The sequence below is a fragment of the Equus przewalskii genome, chromosome 32 (genome assembly GCF_037783145.1).
Source record: "Equus przewalskii isolate Varuska chromosome 32, EquPr2, whole genome shotgun sequence".
Classification (NCBI taxonomy): Eukaryota; Metazoa; Chordata; class Mammalia; order Perissodactyla; family Equidae; genus Equus; species Equus przewalskii.
Window position 1 is genome coordinate 25,650,034 of NC_091862.1, and position 24,063 is coordinate 25,674,096.

At 40.6% G+C, this 24,063-nt stretch overlaps 2 long non-coding RNA genes across 3 annotated transcripts in view; one reads left to right on the top strand and one right to left on the bottom strand.

Annotated features, from left to right (window-relative positions):
• Positions 1 to 24,063, bottom strand: part of LOC139080800 (uncharacterized) — a 36,939-nt gene that overhangs the window by 7,599 nt on the left and 5,277 nt on the right. Inside the window, exon 3 of one of the 2 annotated variants that reach the window (XR_011535596.1) lies at positions 15,436 to 22,761. This is a non-coding gene — a long non-coding RNA (uncharacterized lncRNA). Of the gene's footprint in view, positions 22,762 to 24,063 lie in introns of both variants that reach the window. The other variant, XR_011535595.1, reaches the window with a different exon arrangement.
• The window catches only part of LOC139080801 (uncharacterized), a 9,315-nt gene continuing 3,577 nt past the window's right edge, over positions 18,326 to 24,063 (top strand). The window contains exon 1 of the long non-coding RNA XR_011535597.1: positions 18,326 to 18,566. This is a non-coding gene — a long non-coding RNA (uncharacterized lncRNA). The remainder of the gene's footprint in view (positions 18,567 to 24,063) is intronic.

The window sequence follows — 24,063 nt, forward strand, 5'->3', positions numbered from 1 at the left end:
TGGATTTAGAAGAGTTTGCACCTGGTCCTGTGTATGCCAGTGCCGCTGTCTTGGGCTACCTCTCAGTTTAACTTTCCTTTTTCCTTTAATATGTACTCTACTTCTTAGTTTAAATACACATTTCAAAACACTTCCTTTGGGTTCTAGTGTGAAGGAAATTGATCACTCTTCAACTGTGTGTTTTTCATTGACTTCCTCCTTCCTGCCTTAGGAAATTAACTTTCAGTCCTCTCTGATTTGACCTGTTAAACAGGGTTTGTGACACATTTCCATACAACAAGATTTAATGAATCCTAAATGCTGCAGACTTCACCTGATAGAGGCTACACATTCCCGTGTAACTTTTAAAGATATAACAATCAAACTTAAATTTAATTGTAGCTGCAAAGCATATTGACTGACATCATTGTCCATAATATATTGAAATAGCCAGCTATTGTCTTAATTCTCTGCTCCAGTTGCAAGGCACTCTTCAAAAATCAATTGCCTTCTCCCTGTGCAGAGTTGCTAGAAGTGTGTATCTGACTCATAAACTCTAAAAGTATTTATTTCCAGGTTCATATCAGTTGTTTTTATTCCCATTAAAATTGAAATTTAATGTTTGAACTGAGAAGGATCAATAACATCTGAGGGCAACTCGGCCTGAATATTTCACAGTCCATTGCAAAATGTTGTTCGTACTGGTTCTTTGCCAAACTGCCACCTGAGCAACCAGATCGGTGACCAAACAGGTGACAACGTTCTCATTTCCCACAGAAACACACCCAGCACTCCTGTCGCCACACTGCAATTCCTGACTTCAAGCGCTTGGTAGATTGTCCTGTTGTTCGAGTGGTTATACTCCGCCGATTAGAAAAATCAGCTCCAGAATCCCCTATCTCAGCCTCCAAAAGTCATGTTTACTTCTCAGAAGTAAACCTTCCTCCAAATCCCAGAATGTAGCAGAGTGACAACTTCCAGAGAATTCCATTGCCTATAACAGCCTCTTTTCCAAAGAAGGAAACTTCTTGGATCTTCTTTGGAGACACCCTTCACCAGGGGGAAATTTTCTGACTCTGACCTTCTGGATTTCTCCATAATGTTGTCTCAACCAATCACAGAAATACATTTGGTGACACCACATGCTCACACACATACTGTGTACACATCTAATACAACCTCCCCCAAATATGATTTTTCATGAAATAAAATTTTTCACAGTAATCGATTTTCCTAGAATGAATTAAATTAATTAGCATTCTCTTCCTCGAATATTGTTTCCTTCGATTGCTCCTCTTTCTCCTGCCAGTATTCTGTCCTATTATCCATTTTTAAGACACAAAATTTTGCACCTTTGACTTTTATATTTTTTGCTCTCCTACCATCTTTTACCATAATTTCTTTCTTGTTTCCTTCTTCCAAATCACGTATTCAGCTTGGTTTTTAAATAATCTTTTAACATCTTGGAAATAAAGGGTCAGTTGGAGAACGGAAACAGGAGAAAACAGAGCCTTGTCATGTTTGTAAAAAGAAAAGATGAAGCCAAATGAAAATTGCAAGATCTGTTACTTTCGTCCATCCGTAACTTTCCCGCCCAAGTGTAATACTTCAAACCTTCTTCCTCTCTGGTTCTCACTGGGCTGAGACACTGCAGGTGCCACAGTTTAGATTCAACAATGAAAAAAGTCCATTTCTTTTCTAGTTCCGCAGCAAAGACATCACAGAAGATAGTTATCATGAGCTAATTGCAGTCCTTGAAAATTACCTTTGTGCTTTGCAAATATGCATTTTTTTTTTCTTTGCTGGTGATGAAGAAGTTGGCAGTTTAAATACAAAACACTATTTAAAGTAACAGAGTACAGTTATATAACCTTTTCACATAAATCACACAATAACTCTTTGTGCTTTGTAAGAAAAAAAAGAACTGCAGTGCTTGTTAAGAAGATTTATTTATATAATAATCTATGCAAAGGACTTTTTTTCCTTTTATAAAAGTGGGCTGTTCTTTTTTTAACCTCTGGAAGTTGCAGACTAGAGGGCAGGGGTGTCCTCCAGTCACCAAGTTGAGCTGCACACGCTCCAGCTACTAAAGACTCTAATTCGAGTCGTATTTTGGCATTACCACATGTCTTTATTTCCAAGCACATGGGAAACTTAAGGAATAGTCTGTGCCTACTAAATAAATAAAAATATAGAGTCAAAATTCAGTACAACATAAGGATTCCTTTGCATCCACAAATCCCACCATGACTTGAGATCATTTTTCTCAGTTTTTCAGGAATTCTATTTCTTCAAGTATGTTTGATTAGTGAGGGGGCAGTGAAATCCACAGGACCAGTGAAGCCCTATAGTTTCTCCACTGATTCTCCGTGGAATTCTTCCATTAGGTCCTTCTTACCCCACTCACCTTCCTGCTCATCCCTCATTTACCCCCTCTAACCTTATTTCCTGATTTAAACTTAGAAGCAGTAGTCTTTCATTATTTAAACATTGTCCCTACCATTTAAAAATATCCCCCAACTAAGATGTCCTGACACAAAATTGATCTTATGACTGACCAGTCCACCCTGAAGAGCCAGGGCTGTACATAAATTGCTAAATGCTAAGCTTGGTTCAAACTGACCCACTTAATCCTCAGTCCAGAGGATCAGTCCAGGAAGAGTGCTCCTTTCACGGAGATAAACCTAGTAGAGGCATTTCATTGGTCAAATATATCTATTCTAACTCTTGCTGAACAGTGGGGCTTCTGAAGACAGGGAAACCCACAAGGACCTCTTGTGTGTCCTTATCTTTCATAGAGATGCTGACCTAACTCTTAAAAGCTATCTCCATGGGAAATTCTGGGCTCCACTCCAAAACCAACCAGTAGGAGGTGGCTCTCTTAATCAGTGGCTGTGTTCCCTCTTTATATAAACAGGTTAAGCCAGCTGCCAGAGCCTCTGCAACCAATTCCAGCTCACATTACCCGCGGCTGGAAAGATGGGCCTGAACCAAAGCAATGTTATGAATGCAGAGAACTCTACCTCTCCCAGGTGATAGCAAGCGACCTGTTGCCTTATATGGTGACCAGAGTCATCAGTAATCTTACCTTTATTCCTCAAGAAAGTGAATAAAATGTGGCACATGTTCATTGCCAGAATGGGTAAGATTTTACTAACTTGCCAATTGGAGGAAATGACTCAATAAGAAAAGAGGAAATTTGATCATTCTGATTGATGTGTATTTGTCAAGCTACCCATTTTCCTAGCATAGTGGGAAAATAATAAAAGTAGAGAAAACTCTTTGGTTATACACAGAATGGAGGTGATTGTTAGGGTGGGATTTGATTAACTGTAGGGACATCCTCCCAAGCAGCTACTCCACCAGAGGTTATCGTTGCCCAGGGTGGAACTCAGAGTGTCAGTCTGAAGAATCACAGGCATGGCAGACACTGAAGAGACTCTGCTGACAGAGTCTGCTACTGTCCTCAGGGGGCCACTCCTCACTTTGACCCTAAGGATGTTTCTCAAAATTATGAGTTGCCCCAAATAAAAACAGACCCTGTGAAATAAAACCTAAGTAACTGGAAAAATAAGACAGGCTTCTGAGCTACACTTATGGATGCTGGCCAGTAATCAAGGAAAAAAAGATGAACCATCATGTCCATCGGCCTAAAAAAATTTGAAACTTGATTATGGTTTAGTCATTATTCCAGAGCATTAAAAAAAACAAAGCCAACAAATGTGCAAAAGCCTTCCCGTGCAGTGTGCTCTAGCGGTGTCTCAGTGAAGAATATTCTGCTCCATTACTCACAATCATGGTAATCCTCAGGAATTCCAGACCTCGCTTCTGAAAGAGATGCTTTCCCAGAGAAGGTACTTTAACATGCTATCACATTGATTTAAAATCACTGAATTAAGGCCGCTGGTTTATAGGTCAAGCCATATTTGAATGGCTTAAAATAACTTTTTGCTCTTTGCTACCGGAATTGAATGCAAAGTGTGTAAGGCCCTTATGCTGATCTTGTTTTCAAACACATGCAATAACTACTGCAATCCCAGGAGGATTCCTCTGTTTTTATTTTGATAACATAACGTTACACCCATGGGAGCTGAGCTTTTCAGGTGTTAAGGAGGATTTGTTATAAGAAAATGATTATAATAGGACTTAATGTAATTGAAAGTCAAGGGGCACTAGCCATACAGTGTATCAGAGAGAGTGTCAAAACCTGCAGTGAGGGTGGAGTGCCTTCTGCTAAGTAAACAACAAAAGTGGAGGGAGAAGAAAATATTCTATGCACAACAGGATCTACAAGTTTGGCCAACCTGACAAGCCCGCGCCACCACGGTGGGATGAAACCCAGGGGGCGGCAGGGCTTCCCCGCGAGAAGGGCCATAAATGGCTGCACCCTTCCCGCCCCACAGGAACGTTTTGAAAACAAGTTGCATAATCCCCTGAATTCTAGTCTCCAACTTGACAGGCAGTAACCATAGGCCCGCCGAGGCTGCAGGAGGGAAAGGCCTACCCTGAGTCCTTGCCCTGGCCCTTCCAGTCCCAGGAACCCGGGGCGAGCATCACTCTCAGTCCTTCGGTGCCTCTGCTGGCCTCACTGATGTGGGCGGACGTGAGTGCATGTTGGCACGCGCCCAGTCCGGGCCTGTCCAGCTCCTCAGCTGTCTTTCACCTCTTTCCTTGACAATGCTGTTCTCTCTCTAAGAACAATAAGTTTATGGAACACTACAGCACTTTTCCGTGGAGATAGGCCCATGAAGAATGAAGGAATCCTCACCAATTCAGGCCTCATGAAGTAGTTCTAAACTCCCAAGCTCAGAACTTGGTGGCAGCAAGCACAAGTGGGAGACTCAGAGCTGCAGGCTCGTCCTCCTCTGTATCGCCATAGGGCTTTTTTCTTCCCCAAAATTTGCTTTCCTGCCATTTTAGGATGTCACTAGGCCATCTTGATCATAGCTACTCTTAGGAGCTATATTTTGGTTGGCTCTTCGTTGCTACCCATGATTCTGTAGATGGACAGAAGCAGGACCTGAAGTGTAAGACCAACAGCCAGTGAACATTCTTTCCAACCATGACTGCTAGTCCTTTACTGCTGCAGCATCCCATAAGCCTTGGGAGAAGAGAGACATTGGTGCAGGCAAGACTGGGAACTTAGTATTGCTGCTATTAGCATTAATATTATGCATGTATACGTTGCATTTCTCAAGCATGAACATGATTTATGAAATCACACATGACAGCAAATGACACCCGTGGACTTGTGAGGTGTTGTTTCTCCACACCAGTGCATTGCTACCAGAATTCCCAGTATCTGTTAGAAATGTAAGCGTCACCATGTGATTTTTTTTAAATATGAAGTTTTCTCTTCTAATTGTTGCTGCCTCCAAATCATGAACAGGCATTTCAGAAGATTCATATCACACTTAAGGAATTTTCTCTTCTCCTTTCTGCCTAGGTCCTTTGTATTTTTAAATTTTTTTTGGCACCAACATGTGTTGTCTTTTCCCCTCTATAAGATTTTACTTTTATTTCTATGCGAGACACACCAATATAAAGGACAATAATGAAAAATAGTCTAAAATGTGAATAAATGCAAACATCACTAGTCAGCCAGCACTGGGCAGCTTATATATGTTTTTATATTTATATGTGAATATATGTTTTCTGTGATTTGGGAATTAATAATATTTTACCCTAAATCGTGATGTCATTCTAAGAACACTGTATTCCAAGGAGCTGTAAAGCCATTCTACATAGAACTCCTCCCTCGCAGACTGATGGCAGAATACCACATTAAAGCAAGTTGTTGTTACCTCTATGAAGCAGGTGATCAACTAATTACACGTTTTGATTAAAATATCCGTCTCTTTTAGAATTTCCTTTTTTTTCTGCTTGGTTAGAGTGAGCTGTGTAGTGACAATCTCAGAAAGTACTAAATGTTTTTTTAGTACTAAAAGTACTAAATGTAGATCCACCAGCAAAACTAATTTGGGTGACCTAACATAGAAATTCGAACATTCATTGTACTTTCTCTACAGATTTTCCTGTTGTTTGTTACATCTCTTCCAATCTGAACACATTTCTTTCATTCCAAACCTACTTCCCCATGCCCCACATAGGATTATTCTAATTAAGCACAAATGTGACTTCCACTTCAGAATCCTTAATAAAGTTCTGTCATAAACCACTTGTTCCTTTGATCACAGTTCTACCTTTGTTCTTTCATGCTCCATGAACTTTAACCTCAGTTAATTTTGCTTCGTTCTTTTTGCACATTCTTATTGCTAAGAATCCTTGCCTGCCAGTTCCTCTGTCATGGGCAACCCACCAACCAACAGCTGCCAAGCATCCTCCTTCTCTTCCTTCACCCTCCGCAGGAAAGTGCCGTCTTCTGAGAAAGGCGTGTGGTCAAATTGAAAATCAATTTGAGTTTGTTCATTGTTTTGCATTTTTAGAATGATCGCTACCTTGAATTATAATATGGATTTTAATCTTCAAATTTAAAAATAAGCATATTAATGATGTTACATTTGTGAAGATCTAGTATCATCATTTCACAAATGAATTCAAGATACCCTCCTTTTGGTCAAGAGTGGAATTGCTGTCCTCCACGCCTTGAATTTAGGCATATCCATGTGACTTGTGTTAGCCAATTAAATGATAAAGAGACAGTGTATAGTTTGCCCTACTCCCTTCTCTCTCCTCCAGTGATATGGGGAGCATGAGTCTATATGGAACTCCCAGCAACCTAGATGCCTCAGTGATTATGATAAGCAGAGACCCCACCAACTTGCATTGATTTGTACCACAAATAAATCTTTAGGGTTGTTGGCTGCCACAGCATAACCTATGTCATCCTGACTAATTAACTTAGAAGGAGTAATTTGTCCTTTCACTTAATGTCACTGCAGGGCTCATCTTCATAATAACCTTGCTGCTGTATTCCAAGCTCTCAAGCATGTTTTATCACTTATTTTCAGTATTTTTTTTTAGCTTACCATTTTCAAGTCTCAGATAGAAAGTCTAAGACATAAAGAAGGAAAATGATTCCATCAGTGTTTTCCTAGCAATCATTTCTAAAGGCAGAAATAGAACAGATCTGATGTCCAGCCAGTGCTGTCTCCTCTGAAGTAGAAATTACAAAGAAATTCAGGTTAAAATCCAGCTGGAGGAATAGTCAGAGAGGCATGGACTATTAAAGCTGAAAGAGCTTCAGAGATCACCTTATCCAGACACCTTACTTTAAGAGGAAGGCCCTGGCCCAGTGAATTTAAAGGAGTGTCTTGGCTAAGGCCACACACCACCTACTTAGAGATTGTGGAGTACAAAAGCTCAGATCCCTTATGCCAGTGTTTTTCTTTGATAATATATGTACCCTGAATGAAAAGAAACTTCTTGAAGATTCTGAGAACAGGTAGGCATTTTCCTAAATATCAGATTAGAAACTAAATCCATAATCTTTGGATATATCTTTCAGATCTGAGTTATTGTTATAAAAAAGTTATACCTGGAAAACTGGATAACCACATGCAGGAAAATGAGATTGAGCCCCTGTTTTACACCAAACTCACAAAAATTAACTTGAAATGGATCAAAAACTTAAATTTAAAACCTGAGGTCATGAAACTCCTAGAAGGAAATATGGAAAAAAGTTCTTGACGTAAGTCTTAGGCAATGATCTTTTTTGGATATGACACCAAAAGCACAAGTAACTAAGGCAAAAATAAACAAGTGGACCTACATCAAATTAAAAAGCTTCTGCACAGCAAAGGAAGCCATCAACAAAATGAAAAGGCCACCCACAGAATGGGAGAAAATATTTGCAAAATGTATATCTGATAAGAGGTTAATATCCAAAATATATAAAGAACTCATACAACTCAATAGCATAAAAAAATCCAATTAGAGAATGGGTAGAGGAACTGAATAAACATTTTTTTGTAGTACACATACAAATGGCCAATAGGTACGTGAAAAGATGGTCAACATCACTAATCATGAGGGAAATACAAGTCAATACCACAACGAGATATCACCCTCCCACCTCTTAGAACAGCTATCATCCAAATGATAAGAGATAACAAGTGTTGGTGAGGATGTGGAGAAAAGGGAACCCTGTACACTGTTGGTGGGAATGTAAATTGGTGCAGCCGTTGTGGAAAACAGTATGGAAGTTCCTCGAAGAATTAAAAATAGAACTACCATGTGATCCAGCAATATATGTGGTGGTTAGCAGGGCTTAGGGGGATGAAGCAAATGGGGAGATGTTGGTACAAACTTCCAGTTAGAAGATGAATAAGCTCTGGGTATCTAGTGCACAGCATTGTGATTATGGATAACCCTACTGTAGAATATATGTGAAAGTTGCTGAAAGAGTAGATCTTAAATGTTCTCATCCAAAAAAATAAATAGTAATTATGTGCTGTGATGGAGGTGTTAGCTAACACCATGGTGTTGATCATACTGCAATATATAAGCGTATCAAACCAACACAATGTGCGCCTTAAAGTTACACAATGTTATATGTCAATTATATCTCAGTAAAGTTGGGGGAAAAGTTTTGCCTTTATAACTAATAAAATAAACATTGAGATTTATTATTGAAACAAAAGCAAAAAACAGAGTTTTCTGGAACTTTCAATCGCCGAGAATCTTTGGATTCTAATTGAGAAATACTGCACTGAGACTCACTGAGACTCATTCTGGGACAGAGTAGGTGTTAATATGTATTTGTGAAATAGATAGTTCTCCTTGTAGCACCCAGTTCAATTCTTTTTCCAGCATATTATGCTGAAGTGAGTAAAAAGTAGATGATGACTCTATTAACTAATCACCTGGGTGAGAAAGGTGATAAGCTGGCACTGTACCAGCCTAACTGGTTGATTTCTAAACACTCTTATGAGACATTGAGAAAAAGAAGAGAGGAAAGGCCCTAGCATATTTTTAACAGGTTAGAGGAAAAGTTCATATCTTCAATGGGTACAAACACGACCTCCCAACATAAACACGACCTCCCAACATACTTGTACTCTAATTCCAAACCTGCCATTTCCATTAACTCTGGACTTTAAGTCATCATCCAGAAGCCATGTTCTCTTCCTCCACTACAGGTAGTCGCTACCCAGGATGAAGCTCCCTGTCCCAAGGTGAGGAAATAGATGCTATGTGCCAGACACCTATGTGGACTGGTTCCATCAATGGCTCTGTGCCCTCAGTTACAGAAAAAGAAACAAAAATTCACAAAGCTAAAAGTAAGTAATTTGCCCAATCTCCTTAGGTAATATATTGTAAAAGAGGGCTTTGAACCCAAGTCTGTCTAAGAACAGAGAGAATGACAGAATGGCCTTGCCAAAACAGGTTGCCTCCCACTGCGGAGCAGCCTCACTTTATGTCCCCTCAGATGGCAGCTCTTTGGGGAACTGTCACGTGACCACTATCCCTACCAAGAGCGAGGCTTGCTTTCTAAGATGGTCGCTTGCACTTCACTTTCATTCCTACCAGGTCAGTAGCAAAGGACAGTACAGAAAAGGATAACTGTCTCTAATCTTAAAGCATTGGAAAGCCAGAAACTCGCTCTCCTGGCTCTCGTCATCTAATTCTTGGTGTGAGTGAAGTTAAACGCAGTAGTTAGCCTAATGAGAATGCAGACTTTTGCTGGTCTGGAACCATTTAAAAGTTGCTTTCTGGTTTCTGTGGTAAAGTACCTTGAAGTCCTACTTTAAAGCGTAAGTGGGTGGGAGTTGAATTTGCACAAAAAACCGAGAGAGATTATCAATCTGCTGATCCACCTTCGTCAGGTAGGAGGGAAGCTTTGAGGCTTACATCGAATTGTCTCTGTAGACTCAGTTTCTAAAACTTTGTATAATTCACAGCGCACCAGTCCCCAGGAGAACATCCAACACTCTAAACAATGGACAACTTGAGTCAGAAGGAGGGTGATGTGAGCAGGTTCCTCTCTGCTCGGGATTTTAACATCCTCCTCCTCCTGAGGCTGCTGTTCTGTTTCTCAACACAGATTTGAAGCGATCAGGGCACAGGGGGAGGGAGAGAGGGACTCGTTAGAAGTTGCAAGTAATTTAAGTACATCAACCGGAGAACACTGATATTAAAAACAGAAGTTTTCCAAACTAAAAGTTAGATTTTGAAAAAATAATCTGTATAAAGGAAACAAGCCATTTTTTCCTGCTATTATTAAAGGGAAGAAGTAATAATACGGGCTCAAAACCATTCTTGCAGACCTACTATTTCTTCCTGTTCTACTGTTTGATCTCTACTACAGTAAGGAAGCACTTCACAGGCGTACTCTTTTCTCAAGCAATCTAATTTTCCTAGTACTTCCTTCTAATGGATTTCTGCACCACAAATTTATCAAGACATTTTAACACAGGCTGCCTTTCATGTGGTGAGATGGAGAGACCCTTAAGGGAAGGAGAATGGCCAGGAAGCAAATCGATTTAGGCTGGAAGCAAGCAAAAGACAAAGCACTAGGAAGAAATTCAGGAGACCTGGATCTGGGGCAGCCCATCAGCTGGCAACCACAGAGCCCTGAGCTCCTGAGGGAGGTCAACATCAACCACGACCAAGACAGCACGGCCTTGCCCTGCCCCCCTGCCAGGCTTTCTGGAAATTCGAGTTCCATGAGCCCATGATCACATTTCATCTTCATGATACCTGCGCATAGCTACTATCATTACATCTGTTTCATATGTCAGGAAACTGAGGCTCAGAAACATTGTTCAAATAGCTGGTAAGTGGAAAGGAGGAACTTAAAACCTAGTCTGCCTGAACATTATTTACATGTTTATTTTATTTACGTGCTTAGTCAATAATAATAGTATAATGAAAAGTCCATCAGACCCCCAGGTTCATGAGTGAAATTGAGTCCAGAAATTCTTTGAAATTGTGCAGGAAATATTCTGTGTAGTTTTTTTCTTCAGGGGAAAGTGTCTGTATGCTTTATCTGATTCTCAAATGGGTTTTGTGGTCCAAAACGTGGTCTGTGCTGTATTGAAAGCTTTCAGAGGCCAGCTCCCAGAGCTTCTCTCTAACTGTATGCTTTTGTGCTGGACCTGTATTTCAGATTTCCAAGGCCTCTCCCATCTTTAAAATGTAATAGTTCTGTTATCTTAAAAGGAATAGTCAAGAAGTATGACAAACTTTCCTTCTGCCTTTTGTAAGCCCTTCCCACCCTACATGCACCCCCCAACTTTACACTCCCACCCCCTAGCAATTTTTATCACTCCCAAAATCAGACAAAATATATCCAGTTGCCATGTGCATTCTTCATAGCCTTTCCAAACACTGATTATGTGACGCATGGAGCATGAGTCAGGCCAGGGAGAAAGGGGGCCCCTTTTTAAAGTTTATATGTAACTGTGAGAGCATTCAAGCATGTGCTGGCATGCCAGCCTAGTGTTTAAAAAAAAGAAAACTGTTGGCAGTAATGTTTTCCTGCTCAAAAGTGGTTCAGGAACATCAGAACCCTTGCAAGTGGTATCTGGAGCAGGGAAGGCTGCACATGCTCCTGGGGCCCTGGGAGCACTGTAACCCACAACCATTTCTCCACCTTAAACTTCTGCTACAGAAAGCTTCTCTAGCCTCATCCCTCTGAAGTTAAAAGCTCTGGTTCAAATTCCTCCCTTGGAAGGTCATTCATTCTCCCATAGCCACAAAGACCTGTTTGCCTTTGTCTTCCTACTCACTTCAAATGAAAATATCAGACCATAGACCCTCTTGCTTCCCTGATGCAAAAATTAATTACATCATGTCCAGAAGAGAAGGTTGTTGAAAGTTATTAATGTATTAGTTGGGAGCGCACTGCATTCTGATAGCTTTTACATGAAGGCACAGATGCTTGTTCTCAGCCTGACCTCATCAGTCATTCTGGATGGTGGGGGCAAAAACTGTGCTCACATATCGTCTACTTCAGTCTTCACTGTGCTCATGCAAAGCACATTGTCAAGCACTTCTCTATTATCATAAAGTGTTTTTATTTCCCAGCATTTGTTGATGTCTCCTAGAAGCTTTTAGAATAGGACTTCTTAACCTGACAATTCTGAACATTTCCATCTATCGACCATTATTTCTGTGCCTTGTGTTTCACACAGACCTTGAAGTTAGTGGTGTGCTCCTGTTTGTTAAGTGCACACACTGGCCAGCAGTGGCACACCGAGTATGTCAGCTGGATGACAGACTGCACGTCCATGTGACCTGGGTACCTACTCCAGTCACCCTGGGCAGGGCTGCAGTGCTGGACCCGGGAATCGTGTGTGAGCAAGCTGTTGCTCTGGAAACAAGAAATAAAGGCCCAACTGTCTGGGACAGCACTTTGCTCATGGAGGGGCAACAGTGAGAACTAAAACACTTATAGGTAATTTTTTAGGAATAGATTTAGAGATTATTTTTTCACTGAATTGAGGCCCCAGTTTGAATGCATAATCCCACAATATTTAGGATGAGGCAGGAAATGACTAGGCGTGAACCCAGGATTGCTCAAGATTCTCAGTGCTCCTAGAGCCCATCCAGACACAGGGGCAAGCTCAGGAGCTGAGACTTTGGGGAAGGGGTGGCGGTTGATTCTCCCGTGGAAAATAAGAACAAAAGAATTAGAACATAGTGTGACAGATTGAAAATTTTAAAACTTGGCCCTTCACCACCCTTCAGAAGGTCAAAGAAGCCCTGCTTTGGACACTTCAGGGAGGAGAACTTCCCACAGGCATGGAGGGAAGCAGGACTGGAGATCAATAAGCATCACTAGGAGCCGTGGTGGTAAGAGGAGCCCAGCTGTGGCGTCAATGGAGCAGTGGTGACTTTGGGGGCAGATGGATCTGGTTTGAGTTCACGACCTGTCCTTTGGAGTTGATCTCTAGCCAAGGATTTAACTCCCACACAAGATCTGGCATACTTGCCCCTCATTACGTGCCCCCTGCACCTGTCTTTCTTCATGGTCCAGGCACAACTGCCTCCTTTGGATCCTTCTAACACTCCATGTGTGTGTGTGCGTGTATGGGACTGCTTCCGGCCACACTCGCCCCATGTGGTTGCCTCATGTGGTTGCCTCATGGAGCTCTTCTACGGAAATGTGCAGTCAGTCTGCTTCATGGGATTCCCAGCTTGATGGGGGCAGGCACGGTGCCCATTTCTTACATTGTGGTATCCTAAGCACCTAGCATCTTGCCTGGCATCAGTCAGTATTTAAGAAATAGTGTTAAGTAAACACATGTTCTTTAAACATCACTGTTTTTTCTGTAAAATGGAGATAAGAACGGAACCTGCTTCCAGTGTTGCAGGAATTAAATGATGTGGTACATGTAAAGTCCTCAGCATAGGGCCTGGAACAGAGCAAGCAACCAATAAACGTGAGCTGACGTGAATATTTAGAACATCAGTTCATGGCCTCTGGGCCTATCCTCAAATCAAGGAGCTATGTGAATCACTTGGATTTGTGTGCAAATTGTGTGTGTACATTTTTCTGGCAAGAAGATCTTTGATATTCTTCAGACTCTAAAATGGAGACCATTAGTCCATCTTCCAAAAGAAATTTAGAATCATTGCCATAGAGACTGATAGCAAACATCAGACTATAGAGAACAGCACATGGGTTCATTTTACCCGAGAGTCAAGGGATCACAATACTACTCCCCATTCCCACTTAGTTTGCTTTAATGCTCAATTAAATTACAGAGCACTCAGCTAAGAACCAGGACACATGGACTCCCATCTGAGTCTTTTTCACTTTGCTAGTTCTGTGGCCCTGGTTAATTCACCCACCTTCTTATTGTATAAACATTTTTGTCCCAAATCAGGCAGAGATAATACAAGGAGGAATAACTTAAAAAAAAAAAAGCCTAAAAGTATAAAAATATAGAACCATACGAAGAATATAGGGTCTGCAAATCACATCTCTTACTCAGAGCATTCTATTTCCTAATCTGTAAAATAAGTGAGTTAAATTAGATGACATTTAAGATGTCTTCCAACTGCTCTCCATAATCCAAGGATTTGAAATATAAATAGCCTCTGTTCTGGGGATTTTTCTATTTGAGTTTTCATTGTACTAATTTACACTCTTGCCCACATCAAGGACACTATTTTTATTGACCCATTTGCAAAACTGGAGTAGGGATGGGAGAGAGAGGCATGTTCTTCTCTTTGCTGATTTTGATTTCCTGTATTTAACACTGTGTTGGGCTTCCTGGACTTGAGCTAAGTAAAGATAGCAAGAGCAACCTAAGAATTGGTGAAGCCAAGAGCATCAAAATTCCAGCTCAAAATATCTTACCCATAAAGCCCAGAAGACCACTAATGAGACATGAATTTAACTCTTCTTTGGAGCTATAAATTCTGTGCCCTCCTCACCCATCTTCTATGAATCTATGAGTTTTGCACACTGAGGTATCAATGTCTTTCATTGCAGTGAAGATCCATCTCAGCAAATGTCAGTTTGGGAAGAGGAGAAGGAAAAAGAGCCAAGTGGAGGGTATTACTTTCAATAATAGGACACTTGGAAAAGCTCCACACAAGAGGGATCAAAGGCTCTGACTGCCAGGAGACAGAGAACATGACCCTGCAGGTCCATTGGAAGGTAAGGGATCTTAAAAGGGAATTGGAACTGTAGAGCGAACTGGTTTTCTGGGAAACCACCTCTGTTGATCAGCCCTGGAAAGCCCACCTAGGCAAGTCCTTCAGGGCAGAAAACATAAGCTCACTCTGTCCAGCTGGACTTTCCTGATAAAATCCAGACTAATGAATCTAGTCACATCCAGATCACTCTCTGGAGTTCTGCTCATTGTCTGTCCATCCAGCTCCTTCTTCAAAGCCCATTATTTGGAGGCACATGGATAAATTTAATATCATCTCAGGTAATGACACACCTTAACTTCTCAACCAGGAAGACAATTTTCTGTATTCTGTTCTGATTTGATTCCTATACCATTTCTTTGCTGACAGCCCAATTCCTCAGTGAGGAAGATTCTACTGTGAAAGATAGCTGAGCTTGGAGTACAATGAAATCACATTGCCTATAACTCACACAGTCTCACTGACCTGATTTCTATAAATAGATAAATTCATCAAGGAAAAACAGAGGATCACAATCTAAAAGCGGACTCAGGAAATTATTCATTTCAGTCTTTTACCTCAGGTCAAATTAAAATTTCAATCACCCCTAAAGCCCGTGTCTGCCTGTATTTTTTAATAGAGATTCAGATTAAATAAGCTTCCTTGATATCTGCTAATGTATGATCAATTTTTCTGTCATAAGAGTTCTTTTTTTGTGAATGTTATAGAATAGATGAGAACTGGATAAATCTCCTAGACTATAGTGGATATCATTTTACAAATGATAACACTTAGGACTAGAAAAAAATAGATGACTTTCTTGAGGTAACAAATATTCATTCATTCATCCATTTAGTCATTCATTCAACATCCACTCAAAACACACTTGTTGAATGCCCGCTTTACCTAGTCACCATTGTAGAGACAGTCACACAGCAGTACCTTCATTTGTTAGGGCTGCCATGACAAAGTACCACCAACTGGGTGGCTTAAACAACGGAACTTTATAGTCTCACAATTCTGGAGTCTAGAAGTCTAAGACCCAGGTGTCAGCAGAATTGATTCCTTCTGAGAGCTGTGAGGGAGAGCTGTTCCGTGTCTCTCTCCTGGTTGTGCTGGTGTTTTGCTGGCAATCCTTGGCATTCCTTGGTTTGTAGATGCGTCACCAGATCTCTGCCTTCGTCTTCACGTGGTGTTCTCCCTGTGTGCATGTCTCTGTGTCCAAATTTCGCCTTTTATAAGGGCACCTGTCGATTTGGATTAGGGCCTTCCCTACTTCAGTATGGCCTCATCTTAACTAATTACATCACAACAAGCTTAGAGCAGCATAGGGATACTGCACAGTGACGGAGTGTAAGGGGTGGCTATGTCAGGGGGAAAATCCACAAGGCAGCATGCTCCCAGCAAAGGGCACAGTGGGTGCAAAGGCTCCAGACAGGAGCCGTCCCTGCCACCTCTCCCTGCAAAATGGCCCGTGGAGCATTAATTATGTCAAGAATGATGTCTCTGGTGGGTAGTTTACTACAGTCCCTTGTCCTTCCCTCTCCCTTTTGAAGATTCATTTCAATAAATGATTGTGGAGCTATGGAGTTATTGAATAACTACTCAATAAATAGTTGGAACTAGGTGGAAATCGAAATAGGAATCATTTCTTTGCCCTCCCAGAGTAGGTTTATAAACAATCACATGATATTAGATTGGACATTAGATATTTGATTGTTAATAATTCATTATTTTACTTTTCACTTGACTCTATGAGCAAGAAAGACCATGCAGCCCCTGAGGAAACTCTTCCCGTGACAGAGCAACAAGGCTCAGTCCACTGGGAAATGCTCACAACTGTCCTTTATAGTGAGCCAAATCTGACTTTCTGATACTTACACCTGTTAGACCTGGACCAACACAGAACAAATATTATTTTTTCCTCTACTATGTGATAATTCTTAGAATTTGGGGGCAAATGAGACTTTCTATTCATTTCCTCACTCCCTTCCACCGCCATATGTAGCCCAAGGTCTTTGAAGTAGTTACCGCATTAGGTGATCTCTACCCAGCCAAGCTTTAATAAACACTGGGCCCCGGAAATACGGCTCCCATGTATGTTCTGAACAGTTCCATAATCAGCAGGAGTATTGCTTATCATGATGTAGACCTTATGCTTCCATTAATCCAGACCAAGATTAAATTAGCATTATTAGTAATCAGAATGAAACGTTGGCTTGCACTAAACATTCAACTAAAACATACTTTTTCCATCACTGTCAGACTTTACGTTCACCACCTTCATATTTCATCTTAATGGTTTTGATCTGGCATTTGCATGTCTTGATATTATTTCTAATCATGACTCTGTATCTGTTTCAGTGTGACAGAAAACAGAAGTCTCCAGCTTATTCACCCTATGACTCTGATTGAGTCATTTAATTTTCCTGAACCTCCATTCTGCTCACTGTAAAAAAACAAAACAAAGGGCTGGGGGAGAGGAGTTTTGGAACTGGTAGTAAGTCTTTTTTATAGAGTTGTGAGAATCAAGTGGGACAAGTGAAGCGAAAGTATTCCATAAAATGGGGCACACTATGCCAATGTTAATTAGCAGTGATAAGATCGCCTTTTCTTCTTGGTTTTGAGTCATTAAGTCAAAAGCTAAGCAGACTAAGGCCAAATATTAATCAACATGCTTTAGGTTTGTTTTTGACTTGTGAATCTATTTGAAGGGATTGTGACCCAACCTTTACATCCTTGGTTTACCTTAGCCTCAAAGACCTCATGAGCCCGCTGTGTGCCAGCACAACGCGGTGGAGGAGTTACTGTCAACAGCTTTGAATCAGACAGATCTGGCTTCAGATGCAGCTTGGTCACTACTAGCAAGGTGACTTTGAGTCAGTTCCCTGTGCTCCCTGATCCTGTGTTTCTTACCTGTAACGAGGGAGATAACAGATTACCTACCGACTAAGGTTATTGTGGGAGTAAATGAAACAAGACAAACAGGGTCTGGCATGTTGGAACTGTTCAACAGGTGGTTGCTATTTTTATGATATTATTGTGAAAATTAAATTTTTCTAGTCAATCCTCTGATCTTTTAAAGTAGCTCTCTTTCAAAAGCAAGAAAATAAATTAAGCTAGCATAACATGACATTCCTTATAAACCTATGTTCACTCCTAGGAACCACCACATTCCTTAGTTAATACTCACAATCTATTAGCTTAAAAATCCATTCTTGAATTTTTCTGGGATCACCTCTGAGAATAGCTCACCTGTTTATAGATTGTGGAATCTATCCCTCTTTTTGAAAAATGCATTGACATTTCCCAGATTCAGTCATCTGTCGGTCTCTGCAATATCTCAGTAATCACTGAGATCAATCCTCAGTTCCTACTCACTCATTCAAAAGGACTATTTTGAGCATCTGCTATCTGCCCAGCACCCCAGAGTCCTCAACAGTCTGGCAGAGCTTGCACCTAGAAGTCACTGAAAGTGAGCAGGCTTTGCCTGACTGTCTGCTCATTTACATAGAGTTGCAGTCAACTCCCTCTTCACGTTGTTTGTGAATGTGTACAAGTCATCCAGTGCTGAGTCATAATTTCCTCCTCAGTCAAGTAGGATAATAATAACTACTGTGATAATAATAACTGCCTCGCAGGGTGAAAATACAATGAGACAAGGTGCAAAGAAAACATGTTCTAAAAAACAAAGAACCCAACAAAATAATTCAAGGTATTGTTTGTTCTCATCCTCCCAATCTGCAGACCACTTTCCTTGCTGCAGAATTTGAAAGCAAAATATGAATTTGTTGGTTTTGTTATCTGTTATCATTACACCATCAGCCCCAGGCTGCTTGCTGATCACTTCCTTGTTCTTCTAAGTTTCAAACACAGATGAAAACGTCCTTTTATGGTCTTTAACATTTTCAACAAGCTCAGATTTTATTATTTATTTGTTATTTATGCTCCTATGGTGTTCTAGATTAAACAAATATAACCAAATACAGCAAAACCAGAAAAAAATGAAGAGGCTAAGCATGAAAAATAAGAGATGGGTGAGTAAGAAAACTTCAGCAAAATATAATCTGGGCAGTGGAACATATATTTACTTATACTCTTTAGAAACAGCTAAAAACCTGTACTGGTGGGGGTGGGTAGTATAGAGGAGTTATGTTGCCCTCTTGGTTAATAACAGGAAGCAGAACAAGAGACACACTTCTGTCCTCCCTCCACACTCCAGGAGGAATCACAGACAGAGTTTTACGTAAAAGACACAAAACAATCTAATGGAAAATGTCTTCAACAGTGATTTTACAAAAGAGGAAATATATTCTCCAGAAGGTCACTTTTATGCACAATTCTGAAAAAAAGATGAAGGAATGGTATCAAACTGTCATCTGTGAGTGTACTTCTAGAAGAGGAAAGATAACATTGTACACGTATAAATGCTCTATAACCTGGCTTGATACAAAGCTGAAATTTTTAAAATCAAGAGTAATGAATCATGAGTGTGACCATTATCTTATCTCCCTACCTGTGTTGCAACCAGACCTTCACAAGTGGCTAGGCTGCTGATACAGAGGTTGTGGCTAGACTGGAAGCCAAGATATAATTTTTCTGTCTTACTGATGTAATGGAGAGCTCTAAGCTTTATTTAAAAAATTAAAGCCTTCTTGCCTAAGAGGGGGACCTTCCCATCATCTTCAGGGAGATAGGCTGTTAAACCAAAATTTCTCCTTGAAAGCAGTTTAGAATATAGTAAGAACTTTATTAAAGACTTAAAACCCTACAGTTCTACATCGTAGAACATGGATAGGCAAATTAGAACATGCGGGCCAAATTCCCCTGCCACCTGCTTTTGTAAATAAAGTTTTAATGGAATATAGCTACACTCATTACCTTACGGATTGTCTATAGCTGCTTTTGCACTGCAGTGGCACAGCTGTATAGTCTCAATGGAGAACACGTGGCCCACAAAGTCTAAAATATTTACTACCTAGTTCTTTACAGCAAAAGTCTACCAACCCCTGCCAGAGGGTGTGAGAGAGAATTCAGGTATAAAGGAGCATTAGGGCCATAGTTACTTACCCACCATCAATTTTCACTATAAAATGGTTTAACGTAGCCCTTGCACATGCTTTTATTCTAAGCATCACAACATCATGAAAGGCTCCCCCCAAGAACTAGCTGCACAATTCACTCCCAAAAACCTTACCGAATTCATCCTCAGTGGGGTAAAAACAGAGGCATGTTCTCCAACTGCTCTTTTCTTTTTAGTGTGGATCTTAATACTTTAATGACACTCTTCTACGAGCTAGATGCATTTCCCCCTGTTCTCGAGAATAGAGAATAGACGTTCTCTTATAAGCAGACACTGGGTTTATTGCAACAACAAAGAATGGCTACAGATCAAGCTTGCCCTGATTAGTTCCAAAAGGAAGCCTACAGATGAGCAGTGTTGAGAACAGAGTCATCCCCTTTCCTACACATTCCCTTTCACCTACCCAATTTATAGACTCAAATTACATCCTAAAAAGAATGTTGTTGGGGACCTTGACTTAGAGACCTTTTTTGTATTAAGAGCAAGACAGCTTAGAGGCACACTCATGGCCGACCCTGGCGAGGGGAAAGACCTTATGGAACACAGTGAGTCTAACTCCTGGTTTCATTTATTTTTCTGAGTTTCATTTTCCTCTTGTCCTACTTTCCTTTCCACTTACTTTCCACTTTATTTTATCTTGTGTGGTATTAATAGGTAATCCACCTTAAATCCTTTTTGGAACAAGGCAGGGTGTAAGTACACAAGTAAAAATGAACTGGCCTGTTGAATAGAGTTACTTAGTATTATCCATCTGAATACTGAAAAAGGTATCTTCCAAAAACAACTATTTTGTTTTGGCACAGTAGCTGATGAGGTTCTCTTTCAAATAGAAATTGCACAACAGGTTTGGGGTTTCTTGTTGCTCCTACAGGCACGTGATATTAGGACTGTGCATCCAAAGACAGAGGATGCTCATCTTGCCACTTGTTATGGCAAGAAAGTGGGCAACTCAGTCCTATTGCAGCTACAACAGGTAATTAGATATTGAATGGAAAGGGTACTGCCAACATCATCGCTTCAGTCTCTTTGGGGAAAAAAATGTCTTAGTAATTAGCGTTTGAATAATGCTTTACAATTTGCAAAGAAGTTTCCACACATGGTATTGTACTCAGTCTTCACAATAATGCTGTTAATTTGCTTTATGACACCTGGTTTTCAGTTGAGGCAACTGAGACTTTGAGAAGACAAGTAGAATGAGTAGAGGAACCAGGATTCGAACCTTGTATCCGAGGCCACATGATTCACTCTTCATTTCTCTTTGCCCTCCCTATCCTTTCGATATGTCTCTAATCATTGGAATCAGGCATTCCGAAGTCTGGAAGGCTGCTATGTGGTAGTAAAAGTCTTTGGAGTTAGTCCTGAGGTTAAATATCAGATTTTTCCATCTTCTGGAAGTGACTTTATGTCACTGTATTAGGTTCCTAAGACTGCTGTAACAAATTACCACAAACTGGGTGACTTAAAGCAACAAATGTCTACAGTGTCTGCAGGGCCACAATCCCTCCAAAGCCTCCAGAGAGAAGTCTGTCCTTACCTCTTGCAGTTTCCAGTGGTTGCAGGCCCTCCGTGGCTTGTAGCCGCATCCCTCCCCTCTCCTCTCCTGTAGCCACATGGCCTCCTCCTCTCTGTGTCTTCTCCTTTGTGTGTCTGTCTCATGAGGATACGTGTGACCACATCTAGGATCCACTGAGGATCAGCTCCTCCTCTCGAGATCCTGAACTTTATCACATCTTTTGCCATAAAGGTAACATTCACAGATCCTGGGGGTGAGGATGTGGACGTATCTTTTTGGGGCCACCATGCAACTCCCTAAAGTCACTGAACCTCATGCCCCTAAATTAGAATAATATCACTTATCTGAAGTGAGAAGATTAAATAAGATAATCTAAATAAATTGCTAATATATAACAGATGCTCAATAAAAGGGTTTCACCCCTTTTTCTCATCAAGAGAGCTGCTAATATAATCACACTACTTTTTAGATGATTTTCCTCGTTTGTTCCGTTGGAATAATTCCCAAGTGTATACTCAGATTCCCTCGTTCCGTCATTTTCTCTTTGGATTCCTTTTCCTAACAAGCTGTATTCTTTTTCAGGACAAGAAGCACTACACATTTTGAATTCTATTTTACCATAAATTAGGACAATGCTTCTCAAAGCATCTGTAGTGAGAGATCAGTTTAATTTCGTAAAATAAAATAAAAATGTTGTGGTGATGAAAACAGCTATAAAATTTTCCAAATGCTCACATGATCTTGTTGCAGTCCAGCAACAATCTGTGGAAATGCCACTATCCAGGGACCTCATTTTGAGGAACACTGGGCTAGGGGACATATGTGACTTTTACAGTGGTCTGAACTCCGAGATTCTGTTTACTCCCTCACTACTATAATCCGTTAGAATTTCCATATTGACAATTACCGTTCTTGTATTCTCCCTTTTTTAGAGATTAAAAGTGTCAACATTAAAAGCTAAGCACTTATGAAATAAATTAATTTTATCAAAATTAATTTTCCAAAAGATAGTCAAATCCTCCCATTAGAGCAAATGGTTACTCCATACCAAGATTTAACACCAAAAACAGAATCTCCATACTTTTCCTCACCCTAAGTGGTCTGAAGTACATCCTTATGGCAGGATAATTGGTTATTTCTCATGTGCCTTCTTTACTTTACTTTCGGTTCCATCCAGGCGTATACGTACTTACACATAGCGCTATTCTATTTTCCTCCTACTAGGTACATTTTTGAATAAAGTATGTCTTCCTCTGGATATTTTTTGGGCTGAGTTTTGTCCCCTCACATCTCAATGCTCTCAATAACATTATATTTATTTTTTGCTTTAAAGTTTTGAGTTATTTTGTCACTCCCTGCTCTGTGTTAACATATATAGTTTCCTAAGGTCATAACTATTATTCTTGGTGAACTTATCTGTTACTTGTTGAATGAATGAAAGAATAATTACCAGGGACCACCTCCACTATACGAATTCTTTCCCTGCCACGTGCACTGTCCTTATATCTCGTTGGTAGTTGGTCTATAGGTATCTTCCCTCCTCTTCATCCATCGTTCTCGTTAAATATGTTCTCCACTTTGATCAGTGCCCTTTTTCATTTTCGGTGGTACATCTTCTTGACATTCCCTTCATGATCTGGAAGACAAATTCTTTCATTTGGACACCTTCTATGGAGCCAGGTATTACCCTCCTTTCTCTTCCAGAGTCAAGACCACAAATCAAAAAAACAGGAAAAAATCCCACCCACCCTCTAAGTTTTTTCAACTTTTCTACCTAGCCCTAGAACCGCATTGAAGATTCCTTATGACTGCAGCATCGTTCCCACCTCAGAGTAGCGGGGATCAATGAGTTTGGTGCTCTTGGCAGGCTCTCTGTCATGTCAAGAGGCCTGCTCCAAGAAGGTATGGCACATGGACCCATGACTGTGCAAGTTTATACATGGCCCCCGCCTCCTAGTCAGGCGAGAGTTCATTATCCAATCATTATGATGTGTGTTTTTATTTGGTGGAGATAACACAGTTCTGCCATTTTTTGAATGCTTCTGAAGCTCTTGGAGGCTAGGATGAAGTCTTCTTGAGTATGACTGGAATTGCCCTCTGGGAGGAGAAGCTAACAAAGCCTCCACACAGCCTAATTTCCTCTTGCTTGTCCTCAGCTGTCACAGTCCTCCAAGCCACTCCCTGTGACAGCCCTAAGACTGCAGTCACTTTACAGTTTCAAACAGCTTCCTCCTTATAGGCTTCAGATATTTGACCTTCTTTTTTAAAACAAAAAGCTGTCCCCTCCTACTCTATACCCTACGATCCATTTCTCTCCAAGAGGGGCTCTCCCCAGGGTAGACAACAAAGCACAATGTGACTCTCCCACCTCCTCTCTTTCTTGTTACACCCCAGAATAAGCACCCAGGCCCTTCCATTTTAAGACAGTGTTATTAATCGCTATGGATAATGAGATAGAGATAATGACAACAAGTGTGAAAAGGTTACCAAAAATTCAAGAAATCCAAGAGTTGTCCTAGTTATTTTCCTTGGTATATAATTATTGATTCTCTTTTTTATCTAGTATACTCAGAAACTAGGGTGAGGTCTTTTGGGCTTTTAGTGTCTTCTGCAACTTATGTTTTAATATTAGTCCCTGGTGTGGGGCTTTCCAGGTTGACCAATCTGGCATTCCTATGAGGGCCCTATTTGGGGACAAAGATTAGGAATACCTACAGTTTCCTTCTCTGCTCTTCAGGCTATTCCACTCTGAATTCGCAGGTATGTCCTCACTCTTCCTGAGACTATCGCAGTCTGCCAACCCCACAAGTCTTTCTTTTTTTCCCTCCAATAACCACAAAGGGAAAAAGATTTTCCTTATTTGCTTCCTGAAAACTCTTCCCCAGGAAAGTGCCTGTCCTCTCCAGACCAGCAGTCCTATTAATCACTGTTCTGGGAA